Source organism: Anabrus simplex, chromosome 4, assembly GCF_040414725.1.
Source record: "Anabrus simplex isolate iqAnaSimp1 chromosome 4, ASM4041472v1, whole genome shotgun sequence".
Lineage (NCBI taxonomy): Eukaryota > Metazoa > Arthropoda > Insecta > Orthoptera > Tettigoniidae > Anabrus > Anabrus simplex.
Window position 1 is genome coordinate 368,602,270 of NC_090268.1, and position 15,100 is coordinate 368,617,369.

The 15,100-nt window shown below is 39.2% G+C and overlaps 1 protein-coding gene across 1 annotated transcript in view; it reads right to left on the minus strand.

The window, feature by feature from the left end:
• Nucleotides 1-15,100, minus strand: part of LOC136872280 (suppressor of lurcher protein 1-like) — a 339,284-nt gene that overhangs the window by 81,071 nt on the left and 243,113 nt on the right. The window lies entirely within an intron of this gene.

Below are 15,100 nucleotides of genomic sequence, written 5' to 3' on the forward strand. Positions count from 1 at the left end.
TACGGCCCTCTCCTCTTCATTGGTTACAGATGACGCACTTTCTACATGTTAAGCCGAGTGATTCCTAACTAACACAACCTCTGGACTTTATCCAGCCCACATCCTTGCATGTGCTATCACAAGATGTCAGGTTTTACATGTAGGCTCTTTCTTCTTTCTGTCTATGTGGTTTTTCCCTGACCCTTCAATACCATACTTCAACACCATATACCTAACACAAACTCTTGCCGTGGTAGCGAGTCTGACTCGGAAACCGGCAGATACTCCTTGTATCACCTCCCACTCCTCCCTGCTATCTCTTTCTTCTTCTTAGAAATAATAGCATGTCGGAGGCCATGTAGATTGAGTCGATGGTCACGCGGGGGGAGCGGGCTTCGGGCCCCCCCGAAAAAAAAAAAAAAAAAAAAAAAAGCTGACGTGTAGTCTGTGGGACACAGTGATGAGAAGTGTTCCCCTGTGAAACAAGCCTCGCCAACAATTGTCACAAGTTGAGAGGATTCAGATGATCAAGTCTGCGTGCAAGTAGTTATCGATGTAAGGAGTAGGGAAATATATGTACGGTACAACGGGTAGATAGCAGTAGTCAAAGGGAGGGACACACGCTCTGATACCCGGGGCAGGATCGCCGCATTATTCAGATGTCCCGAACAGAACTTTGTACAACACCGGCAAAAATTCGAGCTACTGTGGTACCACACATAACGTGAGAAGTAATTTTTAATCATTTGCGTCCAACTGGTTTACAATCCTGTGCCCAGTGGAGTAACATTAGGGCCTGCAATGTTGGTGCTTAAGCTGCCCGCAGACTTTCCCAGAAAGAGTAAATAAATTCATATCCGAATGTCACTTTGTGCGGGAAAGGTATTTTTATAGAATGGGCCGAAAAAGTTTGTTTTTAAGAGCGTAAGTAGAGTAATTGTCGGATGACTGCATTTGCTTGTAATTATTGTTTCTGTGGTGAGTCTAAGACGCCGTCGGGGTGAGTGGCTCAGAGGGTTGAGGCGCTGACCTCCTGACTTCAACTTGGCAGGTTCTATTCTGTCTCAGTCCGGTGCTATTTGAAGGTGCTCAGATACGTCAGCCTCGTGTCGGTAGATCAGCGCCTCTAAAACGCCCAAAATCTCACGCGTGCAAACTGGGCGCAGAGTTCCTGTGCACAGTGCATCGGTCCCACTCGGCTCGACTCGGACCAACGCTTCGTCTCTGGGCTACTCGGCTAAGCTCGGTTCAACTAGGCTCGGATGTGGAGCGCTACGGAGCAAGTGAGGAAGAGGCAGACAGGCGGAGCGAGCGAGACAGGCGTGAGGAAAGAGAGCGACAGCGCTATTGCTCCAAATCGAGGAGTGGGGGTCTGTACTCTGGTCAACCAAGCGAAGTCGTCTTCTGCACCGTGCACAGTGAATGCACCAGGTGCATGCACTCTGAGAGGCCCTGCGGTAGATTAACTGGCACGTAAAAGAACGACAGCAGGACTAAATTCCGGCACTTCGGTATCTCCGAAAACTGTAAAAGTAGTTAGCGCGACGTAAAACCAATAACAGTATTATTACGAGTCTAAGACAGCTGCTTGTCGTAACGCCAGTGGCATGCTCTATCACAAATATTTACACCAAGTTAGTATTAGTGAAAACTGGTACCGAAATATTAAATTTTAGTCCTAATTATTCCTGTTGCTGCTTCTTTCGCAAAACCATGATTTTCGAAAATGAAACATACAAAGAACTGCCTACGAAATATTTTGACCCAACACAGATGCTCTGAACTCAACCGCCTCAGCATTCAATGTGTCGTCCATGGACATCATCGAAGTCGTCGTCCGACTCGTTGGCTGAAAGGTCAGCGTACTGGCTTTCGGTTCAGAGGGTCCCGGGTTCGATTCCCGGCCGAGTTCGGGATTTTAACCTTAATTGTTAATTCCAATGGCTCGGGGGCTGGGTGTGTTTGGCGTATTCAACATTAGAAATCATCCTAGGTAGAGCTCTCATCTTGACAGACATGCAGGTCACCTAACAGGCCGTCTACTCGAAAAAGACCTGCACCAGACCTCTCCGGAGGCCATACGCCATTATTATCGAAGTCGTCAATGCCTTTGCATCCCAGAATGTGCGCTGCATGCTCCAATTTCTTTAGGATCAAATGTGAGAACAGTACAATTAAAAAAAAAAATGAAAACGATAGAAACATATACGAGGGTTGATTCACATGTCATTGCAAAAATAATAATATATATTTCTCCATAATGTCCCAACTCTAAACACGTAAAGTATACATTTGTATGTACATTATATGAACTTCATAATATTGCCGGCAGATGGGGTATGAGTGCATCATTCTTGCCCTCATCATGCTCCCTATGTCAGTTGTCTGATGACAGTGGTGCGTAATGGAAGTAATCAAAGTCGAGCAGCGTTCGTACACCTTAATCCGTGTGACTTCGATCTTATTCCTCAAAGTACGTGGGAGACGTATTGCCTACAAACAAGTCATCGTAAGAGCATTTCGACGTGAGGTAGCGCACATTGACGAATCCTCGTTCCTTCGGCAGTATTTGCCGTGTTCCTCATCGATGGCAACGAACCGCAGACAACCTAGGATTAATCTGAAGGGTGTTAAATAGCTTGTAGGATACAATAAAAATAATTGTATAGAAGATGTGTGAGGCTATAACAAAAAAAGGAACAATAATCAAAATGGCATGTTTGTCCTTTTACCTTACCAGAGATTCCTGCATCCCTACCTTACCTGGTATAACCTCCAAAAATCATTGTCATATACTTTTAAATGTACCTGTCACATTCACCGTTTTCAATATTTTTCGAGATAAATATAGCTGCCATGACTTCTGAATCAATTCTCGTATTTACCTACATTGCATTTCAATCCCTAAAACATATTTAACTTTGAAAATAAAATATATTAGAAAATGAATTAGTTTTGTAACCTCATAGAGAGTCCTTTGTATATATAAAATGGATATACCGTAGATTGCATTGAGGTATCTGTCGTAGTTAAATGTATGTGTTATTGATAGGTTTTTTACAATTTCTTTGAGGGGCCTCAATTTTGTTCCTTGCAGACGCGCGCGTATTATATTTGTTACACCTCTCCTCTTGTCTCTGCCAAGTGTTCCATTGTCTCAGCAAAATCGACGTATGAAGTTGTCCTGGAGTTTGGCCAAAGAATGGAATAGTGTCCTCCTCAGTGATCAATCGCGCTTTTATCCTGGCCGCAATGATCGCCACAACTGTGTTCGACGGCTTATCAGTGACAGGGGCCGTGCCACAGCGAAGTCAATAGGTAGTTCAGGCCGTCTACACTTGACAGTTTCACAGAGATGATGTCAGAGTTTTGGTGTTTCGATATTTAGGCGTGAGTCTTCCTTTCATGATGGTTTGGTAGCACGTTGTTGTTATTTCAACATTATTGAAGGCGTTCGTTAGTGTTTTCAAGGGGTAATATTACGAGAAAGCATCAGTGAAAATGTGTTTCCTGCCGCAGTATGTGTTTACTAGTGTACTATTGAGCCGTATCCTATCGGCCCATAATAATAATTGGAATATTATTTGATCAAACATGTGAAATTTATTCAGAAAAGTTACAGTCTAATATGTGAAAGCATCGTATCCTAAGATAGTTGATACCGGATGTTGAGCAAGACAGTGGTTCGCTGGATGTTGCTTCATATTTCCGTATGACCGTGAGAAAGGATAGCGTACCCAAGCGCTGGTAAGGATCGACACGTGTATTAGATGCTGACCAAGCAAGATATTTCAGCCAATGGGAACTTAGGGATTTGGCAAACCTGGAGGCTACACCGCGCCAAATATTAATTCCAGGATGACCAACGTGCTCTGTGGATAAAGTCAGTTTCTGTAAGAGATCGGTTTTCCACAGTTTCTGAAGTCAGATATATTTGGAAATATATTATAAAAATTGGTGGAAGAGATTTGCTAGTGTTTGAGCTGTGTTTTGTAAATATATCACAATAAGTATTATGTCATCATACATGACGAACTCTCTGATTGGTGGTTGGTTCAGACACCCGGGAACCCCAACATTATTGGCGTCACCGAAGCCTCCTCAGTAACCCTTAGCTCTGGAGAGCGTCAGTCCGTAGCAAAGATTTGAGCAGTACGGTTGTACTAACTTTGTATTCCGTAGTTGAAATTTGAGCAGTGCGGATGCACCAACTTTGTATCTCCGTGGTAAAGATTTGCACAGTGCGGATGTATTAACTCTGTGGCTGGTGATTGTGATTAACGTGGTATCATTTATGTAACAGTAACTGAGTTTCATTGATACTGTAAATTGTGCAGTCGCAATATTTACTGTACTTCAGCAAATGAAATAGTATAATTTGGCAGAGTTTACTTTCAATTGATAAAGACGGTGTTTAGTGACCGCTGAGTAACAAGTGTAGTGGAAACGTGCTATTGTTTCATTATTTCGCGACGGGCGCGTATTCGCGTGGAACTTCCGTACCGAACCGTGGGCTGCTTTAAAAACTGTGTTTTTACCCTTTAAGTGAAGTGTGTTATATATATGTGAATCAGTGTGTTAGCTGATCTGGTAAAAGAAAGGGTATCTCGGCTCGCAGCATTAAGCAGTGAAGAGGTTATCAATAATAGTCTTCTGTGTTCCAGTGAATTATTTTCCAGCAAGATGATGGATACGCCTGTAGAGGAAGGAAGTGTATTCCCACATGTTAATGCTGTGATTAACATGGAGTAAACCCATAAGTAGTGGGGATGTAAGCTGCTATCCTGGTTTCCCGAGAGTCACGTAGAATGTAAAGTAAGACGCATGTATTATTTACGGCATGATATGTAAGTTATGTTAAGGTACTAGGGCAGTGTAGATAGAATTTTTATTTTCATATAAAGTAAGCCTGACGGCATGTGTTTGTTTAACTTTGTTTCTATGATAGATTCGGATACAAGATTAATGCATGTTTATTTTATTTTCATTTTGCGTTATGAGTAGATGTTTGGGAAAATGAGGGATTGATAGGATCAGTTATTGTTGTAAATATAGTACTTAGCGTAGGATATTCCGAGTTTTCCTTAAATATATGCTAGAAGGGCTAGATCGACAAGTTCATTTTTATATTACGTCAAACACGTATCAATTCATTTTATTTCGGTTATTCAGAGAGACAGGTATAGCTATTTTGCATGATGCATGGTTTTACAGAAGCTGCCAGAAGAAGCTGCAGAACGTCGTTGTTAAATTAAGATCTTTGAAGTTAAGTTGGATTCTGTTTGCCTGATGGTCTGCCAAGGACTCGAACTGCGTCTCATTATGTGGAAAGGCCAGTGGGATTCATGAGGAATAATGAGATAATAATTGCATGCTGAATTATAATGTATTGGTGCAGGCTGATGGTATGCCTGACAAGATAGAGTATTATGCAGATGTGTGTGCCTGCTTAGTGTCTTCTGAGTGTATATTGTGATCAGAATGGACAGTGTTAATTCCAGGCTATTGAGTCTGATGTTGTTAAATGGCCCAAGCATGCTAAGAAGCAATGAATATACGGGAGTTTCCGTGTAGTTGATGATGGGCGTTATCTCATGGCAAGCTGATTCCTGGCCTGTGTTATCGGCATGTGTGAAAGAGACAGTATTTCCTTGCGGCGGCCACGGGAGACAAAATCCAATCTTTAGCGTAGTGGAGTTCAATATTTCTTTACAGCTCGTAATCTACCCGGAAGTACATGACGGATGACCGCGCTGTTGAGCGCTCAAACGCAGCAGAAGGAGGCAATGTTGCCCATTGCTTTCTTCATGATATCAAGGGTTATTTATATGTTTTTCTCTTACAGGATGGTTCTACATTATTATTTATGATTGTATACCTTGTCTCGTTGTTTTTAAAGGGAACAGCCCGAGTGCTGAAGTATCGTTGGTTTATCTAGTTCTGCCTGGATCTTTTGTAGTGAACCGGGATTCACATTAGAAGCAGTGTAGCATTTAAGACTTTACTCGATATCCGATGTATATATATGTTTAGTTTGATTATTTGAATTGCTGTAAATATAGTGTAGGATTTGCCCCTAGTATTTTGCATACCTTACATAGCGTCCGGTGCGTCTTAATTATTTTTCTTTCCGTCGTAATTTTTCTTATTATGTAACTTTTATTTTACGGAAATAGTTTGACGACTCTCGGGAGTAACTTAACTTTGAAACCGTATCGTTGGGATGCGATAGTGTGAAACTCCATACGGAAATACCACATGGCAGTGTTTGCGTACACTTGTTGCCATACAATATAAACATTGGACTATAAGAAGAAACTCAGTCTTGATTTATATTAATGTTCTTTGTTGAACTTGTTTTTCTTTTTAATGTCAAATTTGTACAAGTATTCAATTAACGTTTCTGATTTCAAATTATTTCTATACTTTGAGTTCATTTTTTTACAAATTATTATTATTTTTCTTGATTCAATTATTTTTTTCTTGTGATTTGATCGGGGATATTTGTTAATAAATCCATCTTACCCCCTATGATTGTTTCTCATTCGTGTTATACCTCCATTTCCTGTTATTGATTGCTATTTAGTGTAGAACTTCGACTTTTTATCCTGACCCAATCGACAACCAACCCACACTCTGCCCAACCCTGAGTTAGTCGGATGTTCATACAGGAATGGAGGCATCGTCCTAGAGGGTATTTACCCCTGGGTACGGTACACTATAGTATTGCAGTTTGAACAGCTTGATGTTAGCAACCGTTGCTAGGTTATATGAACAACTGAACTATTATGAATATTGTCTAATGGTTTTTAAATTTAGCATTTAATTACTCTTATTCTTATTCTTATTCTTATTCTTTATTTCACAACTTCATAGTTGGTTATATAGCACGTATTTCGATATTTTACATGTAAGAAATAGAGATTAATTATAATTTACATAACTTTACAATATACGCCTTCATCATTCTCTTCGTTATAGAGGTTTCAATTTATGGGCCGTACTGAGCATTCAGGAATGTTGTAACTATGTTGCAGGTCTTCAAAACTGCAGCGTTCTGTGCCACATTGTGAGTGTAGATGGGGATCTTTAATATCATTAAGTTTTCCTGAAATGATTTTGGTGTGAGTCCAATAAATAAAATGGCGTATGGCTTGTAGTGCCGGGAGATCCCAGGACGGGTTCGGTTCGCCAGGTGCAGGTCTTTTGATTTGACGCCCGTAGGCGACCTGAGCGTCGTGATGAGGATGAAATGAGGATGAAGAGAACACATACAGCCAGCCCCCGTGCCAGGGAAATTAACCAATGCTGGTTAAAATTCCCGACCCTGCCGGGAATCGAACCGAGGACCTCTGTGACCAAAGGCCAGCACGCTAACCATTTAGCCATGGAGTCCAGTGATAGAAGGAGAAAAGGAAGAATTGGCACTCTGTCTTGTTTCCAGATCCTTGCTACTCCCATAGCCAGAGGAGTACGGTATATTTATCGACCTTCTCCCTGTGTTCCTGTTTCATGTTGTCACCATTCGGAATAGCGATTTCAATGAGATATGTGCGTTGATAATTTTTTCCGTTTATGTTATGTCAGGTCTATTGTGTGGAGTTGTTCTATCTGTTTATATCGTTAGATCTCAGTAGAGTTTAAAAATTTTCATTTTCCAGTGCACTTAGTGGGGAGTATTTGTAGATTTTATTATTATTATTGTTACGGGGCTACCTGTGGACCAGCAGAGGTGAAAGAAGGTGCCGGGATGAATGGGTATAACTACAAAGTCAAAGTTAATTTAAAATTTTAACAAATGTTATATTTTCGAAAAACAACAAAACTTTAACAACTTTTCACTTAGTGATATAACAATGACACAGCAATTTAGAAACAAGACTTAGAAAGATCCAAGATTCCAGAACTTTAACATTCTTGGGCTACAAGCCTCTAGTATTACAATTTTGAGTTCCCAGCTCAAATTTTACAGACGAGCCCAAATTTGTTCAAAGGGCGGAATGCCCCTAATACCTGGAGCACTTGCTCCCAACTTCAAATATCAAGCCTTCCAGAGGCACTTTTACAACACTTGAAAAGAGCTGACATGCTCTCAGTTTTTCAAGCCTATTCAAGGCAATATCAGAAAACTTACAATTACTTGCCACCAAGGCACAAATTAGTAAAAATGAAACAGGGGTATCTTGTACCCCACATACTGGGCCTTCATGGAACACGAATAATGGTTAAGTAAATGGCCCTACACACAAATAGAATGGCGGCGAGTACTTGCATTCCTAGAACAGATTTCTTAAAACCTAAGGGGCACTAGGCCGATGACACAGGGGCAATTCCCAAACTACTGAGGTGACTCGTATAAGAAAAAAATGAAGACTTTACGGAAGGAAGAAAAACAGTTACAAAACGCAGTCACCTCAAACCAACATGAAGGGGAGCTCGAGAGGGTGCATCACTCTCTATCCTTGATTTACAATTAAAGATTTATGAAATTTTTACATGAGCCGAAAGGAGATTTACATTTTAAAGAAGTTGGTTACATAGTTAAAGTTTCGAACCTTTCCCTCGGGTGAAACTGCGGAGCTAGCAAAAAGTGAAGATGTTAAGTGGCCATACATTGTCGGAGTACTGCTGCCTGATGAAAGAGGCACCTTCCGCCTCCTGATTGACACACACACTTAGTTAGATGTTGATCAAAGGCCAAGAGACGTGAAAATCCGCAGTTTATAAACCCTCGGGGAAAGTTCGAGACCTTTCATGAATAATCAAGACACACCCACAGAATTTTATTGGTTACATTCAAAAGTTACACTCAAAGTCGAAGAAGAAATACGGGATTGGTAGGAAATTACTTACAAAAGTTCGTGATTGGCTAACTTCAAAACTGGCGGAAAGAAAAGATAAATATTGCCAACCCAAAAATGAATGAACGAAGTTTAGTAAATAAAAACTTATGAATACAAAATTTCTTCAAAAAGTTCCTTCACTTCGCACCAGGGTGCATGATCGTAGTTTTTTAGCAGTGACATCTATGAGAGAAAGCCCAAGCTTCTTGATCAATTGAAATCAAAACAAGTAGAAATCCACACAGTTCTGGAAACTTCACAATAACAAAATTACGTCCAATTACTGTAGTGACATCTTTTGAGTAAAGGTTTAAGTAGGTCTAGCTTTCAAGTTCACAGTTTCTCCTGTAGAGGAGTTCTTTTAGGCGCAAGATTTAAATGTGCGGCGCAGAGGTGTACCTCCCGGTACAATTATTATTATTATTATTATTATTATTATTATTATTATTATTATTATTATTATTATTATTTGTTACTGTAGGATTCTTTTTACAATACAGGACGACCGTGTGCTGTGCATATTTGTACGTCTATTTACCGGTCAGATAATGAAGAGGCTATTTCAACATTTACATTTCCTAGCGATAAAGAAAAACGAGATGAATGGATTCATGCTACATGCCGAGGTAATTTTGAATCCAGTAAATATTCCAGTGTCTGTGTAAGACATTTTTCTGAAAATCAGCTAATTATTCAACAATAATTAATAACACTGAACGCTCAAAAATAAAGGGCAAGAAACGAAAATTAAAGACATTTGAGAGACAACTGTTCGCCTAATGTGCCTCATAATACTTTTTAAAATTATTGTGGAGGGCTACACGTTACTTCAAACTCTGCTATCTGATTCTGAAAAGTATTATTAAACAGTGGAAATCATAGGGATGTTATTTTAAATCTTTTGAAAATGAAAGTTGAAGAACCTGTCAATTTCTGTGTTAAGTGTGTGTGTGTGTGTGTGTTTGGAAAATATTTTTGGTAACAGCTACTGTATTAAAAAGTAATTAGTAACACCACCATGTGTTCCAACACGCAATATTCGCCTAGTAACCATCATCGTACAGTCCAGGTGAGTAGCCCATATTTGAACATTTTACAATTAATTAACAACGTTAGGTGCATATATTTGTGTATTTGTATGGAATTTCTAATGATACCGTTTCTTTTACGCGTTTATAGGCTTGTTATTGCATTCCTTTGTTAGCCAGCATGGTGGCCATTATCGTTAAGGCGTGAAGTCTCTATGGTCTGACACTGTCGATAGCCGCTTCGAGACCCTTTGGTCGAAACCATTTGAATGTTGGCCGTCAAGGTGAGGAAGTGATGATATACAATTTCTAATCACTAGATCGGACCAAAAGCCTGGATTTAATTCAAAATCCTCTCCACGGTGCCCATATGGAGTGAGGCCATATGAGACTGTTGACGGTGATTCGTCCGTCGGATGGGGATGTAAAGCCTTGAGCAGACCTCATGGTGCTACTCGATTGGAGTTTCACCCCACTCTCTTCCTACTATAATATATTTTCGCTGCTTTGCCAAAATCGCGAATGTGACAATGTCCTTCCTATCCATTATTTCCCTAGGGACTGTTCACGCCTTCCAGCCACGTATTGATATGCAGTCCATCACAACAATTTTCGTTGAGTTTATCTTCCTATGGGAGTGTGTAAAGGAAAATGAACCTTACTGTACCATACTGTAGGAATGTATGTTTCCACGACAGCTTTACCCACTCCTGGAGTGGTTCATTTAAGGTCCGTTTTCCTTTACACGCAAGCCTACGCGTAGGAAAATTAACTCAACGAAGTTTGCTTCGAATGTCGTATGGAAAAACCCACTACATGGAAGGAGCATTGTTACATTCCCGGTTCTGGTGACGATATCACGTCACTAATTTCATCTCATTATCTCCTGTGATAGTTCCTAAGTCACTTACTAACTTAAAAAAATATCAAACTGCATTTAAATTGAAAATATGAAAATTAATATTCATTAAATAAAATACACAATCGTCGGACCTTGTACTCACACTTACTTCTTACCTACTTACTTACACATACGTTATTTGATGGGCGCCAGCTACCACTCAGTGCAGCAATAATAGAATAAGAATCTTGACTATCTCTAGGGTGTGGGGTAATAAGCTTACTTTTGACAACATACCATATAAGTTGTAGGAAAAGGAGATTGGCGTTCGGTTTCCCCATTAAATTTGAGGTTATGTTATTCTATTCTGGAAATGAAACGCTAAATTAATTTGATAGAACAAAATATATTCTTGAAATAATTTCAATAAAATAGCGAGAACTGCTGCGATTAAAACAGATGAGAATATGAAATTATGGCATTGCAACTGAAAGAAACTAGGCATGAATTTGAATTCTTCTTGACCGGACATTTAACAATTTATACGAAATATATCCCTCACTGGTTCACTTGACTGGACCTTCAACACTTTGAGTGTAATTACGACGTATTCCTTAGATCTGGTGTTTACTGTAGATGTGTCACGCCTAATTTGGTGATGTATCCATGTGACTGCTTCTTCTCCATATCATGTGACTTATTGGTAAGTTTGCACGGTATGACTTCATTGCAAGTCTCTCTTTCTATGACTCCATCACTGTTCACCATCCACTTTACTTCTTCTCTCTTCACCTTCCGTTTAACTAATGACTCCCGTTGACTGAATGAGACCACTCCATCTCGTTCACTCTCCGACCAACTGTGACCTCTGCTTCCAATTGAATAATGACTGATGCTACAATATGCAGCCACCTTTTATAGACGTTGGTTGACGCACCTACGTAATCTCCAGAAATAACTATGATCTACTCCCACCTCGCGACAAATATTACACACTATGGCGAAATCGCCGGCGGCTCCCAGTAGGTATCTCCAAGAACGTGAGCTCAGCGCTAAATACGCACGATGACGTAGCAATGACTTAGCAGTAACGCCAGCAATATTGCACAATGTAGCAATGTCACATCCAACATCTGATATATAGCAATTCCTACTGTACATATTTTTACTGTTAATCTACACACACGAATATATATATATATATATATATATATATATATATATACACATACATTTAACTACAATAACGCAAGCGACAAGCATTGCAGAATTGAATTGAATAATAATTATAATACAATAACAGTAATCTTACAGATAAAATAATAATAGTACAGGCATATAATAATAATAATAATAATAATAACAATAATAATAATAATAATAATACAGATATCATCGTGTAACGGGATTTGAAGCGTTATACTCCTTTGATGAGACTGACATCAGTAAGGGCATCCGGTCGTAAAAGTCCGCTACGGAGATTCATCTCTCTTCATACCCAACCTCGTAGGGAAACGGGACAAGGGTTGGGCAGAACTTTGCATTCCTTTGTCATATTATAATAAATAATGTCGTATCAGTAGTATAGGAACTTCACACAACGACGAAGACTTGGCAGTATCTGAGTGACGTCACAGCTTTCGGTAGCAGGCTTCTGTATCAAGATGACAGTGATCACACGGATCTTGTTGTTGTGAGGTACACGTCGCTGTTGTGATTGTTGAGGGCACAATTACTGTTCGGCAGTATGTATGTAGGGTTACCAATCCAGTGTTTGTTCCTCTGATGGCAATAGCTCAAAATAGGCTACATGAGCAGGAGAATGTCTGTTTTCCTCAAGTCATCTTTATTTAATAATAATAATAATAATAATAATAATAATAATAATAATAATAATAATAATAATAATAATAATAATAATAATCTAGATGAAATTGCAGCCAAAACAGGACTTCAAATATCATATGGAAAACCCACTACATGGAAGGAGCCTCTCGGTTTCTAGACGGGCAACCTATGATGACTAAATTTGGACATACTTCCCAAGTAAATGAATTCAAATACTTTAGAGAAATCATACAACCTTCTGAATTAAATCATGAACTAAATAAGGTGAGAATTACTAAATTACAGAAAGCATATCAAATAACCTGGAAAACATATAACGAAAATATCATTATCTCGGAAAACAAAACTATGGCATTATAATACAGTAATAAAACATGAAGCATTATACGCATAGGAAACCTTGATAATTGGCGGTAGATCACTCATAAAAGATTTAGCAAAGCAAGAAAGATAAATTTTACGGAAACGTTTTGGCCCAGTCTGCACAGAGGGAGTATGAATGAAAAGGAAATCTCATGAAATTTATTGTCATACTGGAGAAATCTCAGACACCATCAGGAAAAGGAGGTGAAATTCTGTGATCACATTCTCAGAACGAACAATGATAGACTGACGAAATTAATTCAAAATTTTGCCCTCGCACAAAGTCAAGAACAATTGGCTAAATGAAACAGAATGAGATCTTCAGGAAAATTGCTTTCCTGTGAAGAACCGATCTGCTTTCAGAACACTGATCAATAATCATTGTTTCGTGGAGCCAAAAGCTAGAACTAATAAAACCTGGGCAGAAGAACGTAAGAAGTATTTCAGTGAAAGGATGAAGAGATTTTGGGAAGAGGAGAAATCGAAATCATCAGCTAAATACTGCACCCGTCCCTACACATAATGGCTCCGGCATGATATCTACAGGGCGTTAACGGGTTGGAATAAAACAAAATAGGCGCTTAACTAGACTTAGCTTAAAGGCATACAGGGTAGGAGACGGATCATACCTAATTACAATGAGAACACATTCGGGTTAAAGTTTAGATTAATACAAGTGGTTTATTAGGCCTTAATGATGATGATGGTAATAACGCATTTATATACAAATGAACTACATGGATTATTATCAATTGTTGTGGTTTGTTATCGACTTTTAGTCGTATGTGATGGATCCGAGTATTATCTATCGCAGAGCGATCCATTATGACGAGATTCGAACGGAAAAACACTTATCATAGACACTGAGGCTATGTGATGTCATTGACCAATAGGATTAACATGCATGCAACGAGTCTGAGCAATCCCTTTGCTAAACACACAACTATTCCCCAACAAAGTACCAAGAAGGAACTCATAAAAATGTGGAACAAACGCCCGGGTTTGAACCGACCCTTACTTGTATACAATTCACCACCCCGATGGTCAGCACCATCGGCAACTCAATTATAATCACAACAAGATACATAAACACTTAGAGAACACAAATTATATACATTAAACACGTGAGACATCCAGCCTTCGGTTGAGCATTGGGGTACCAATGCCGCTGTCGGGAACTGAACTGACACCCCTTTGGATGGAAGTGGGACTCTGAAAACCCTAAGCTACATTATCCTCAAATGAGTAATGACAGTAAACTAACAAGTACTGGTAACAATCGCCGTGTCATTTATTAGCGACTACATCATTCTGGCGTGTTGAATATTTCCATTATTAGGCGACTCTTCCGGGCCTCGTTCTCTTTAACACAAGGCTCCCCCTTCTACGAGCGGACGAGCATACAAAAAAAACCAACACTTCTCCTCACTAGGTCAACTGCCCCAACCACTGCACGGCGGGTGGTCAATGGCCTCGGCCTTCAGAGGCATAACGCCCTTTCTTAACAAAACACCCCATCTCGGGAATCGTTCACTAATAAACTGAGCTTCATTGTTCATTAAGCAAATTACATCGGCTCTCAATACTTCACTTCAATTCAACACACACATTCGTTTACAATATCATGATCCCGCGACACGACACCGGTTTCTATGATACCAATACTTGCATGATTACCATAATTACAATTTATTATTATTATTATTATTATTATTATTATTATTATTATTATTATTATTATTATTATTATTATTATTATTATTGTGTTCATCATTACACTATCTCCCTACACGACTTACCTGGAAATTAGACCATACTGCGTGATCATAATTAACTTCCTCGTAATAAAGGTGTAATTAATCCATATCTAAATTGTGATTTCTGATAAAATCGTCACACGGTAATACAATTATGAATTAAATATTCCTCAATTTGCACTTAAATTGTGATAAGCTTGCCAATTAAAATTGTACAATTCCTATCTAAATATATGTCAGTGGAGGCCTGTGGTGTCAGTTCCGAAGTCATATCTCGTAGTTCTGGGTGCTCACGGAATAAAATTACACTACTTACCAGCCATGCATTATCAACGCTGGACTAACTACAGCCTAACTTGAATTACTCTGAATTACTAAAAATTGGTTTCCTGACGCATCAATAATCACAAGTTTCCCCAAATAAAATGATTAAGTCAATCT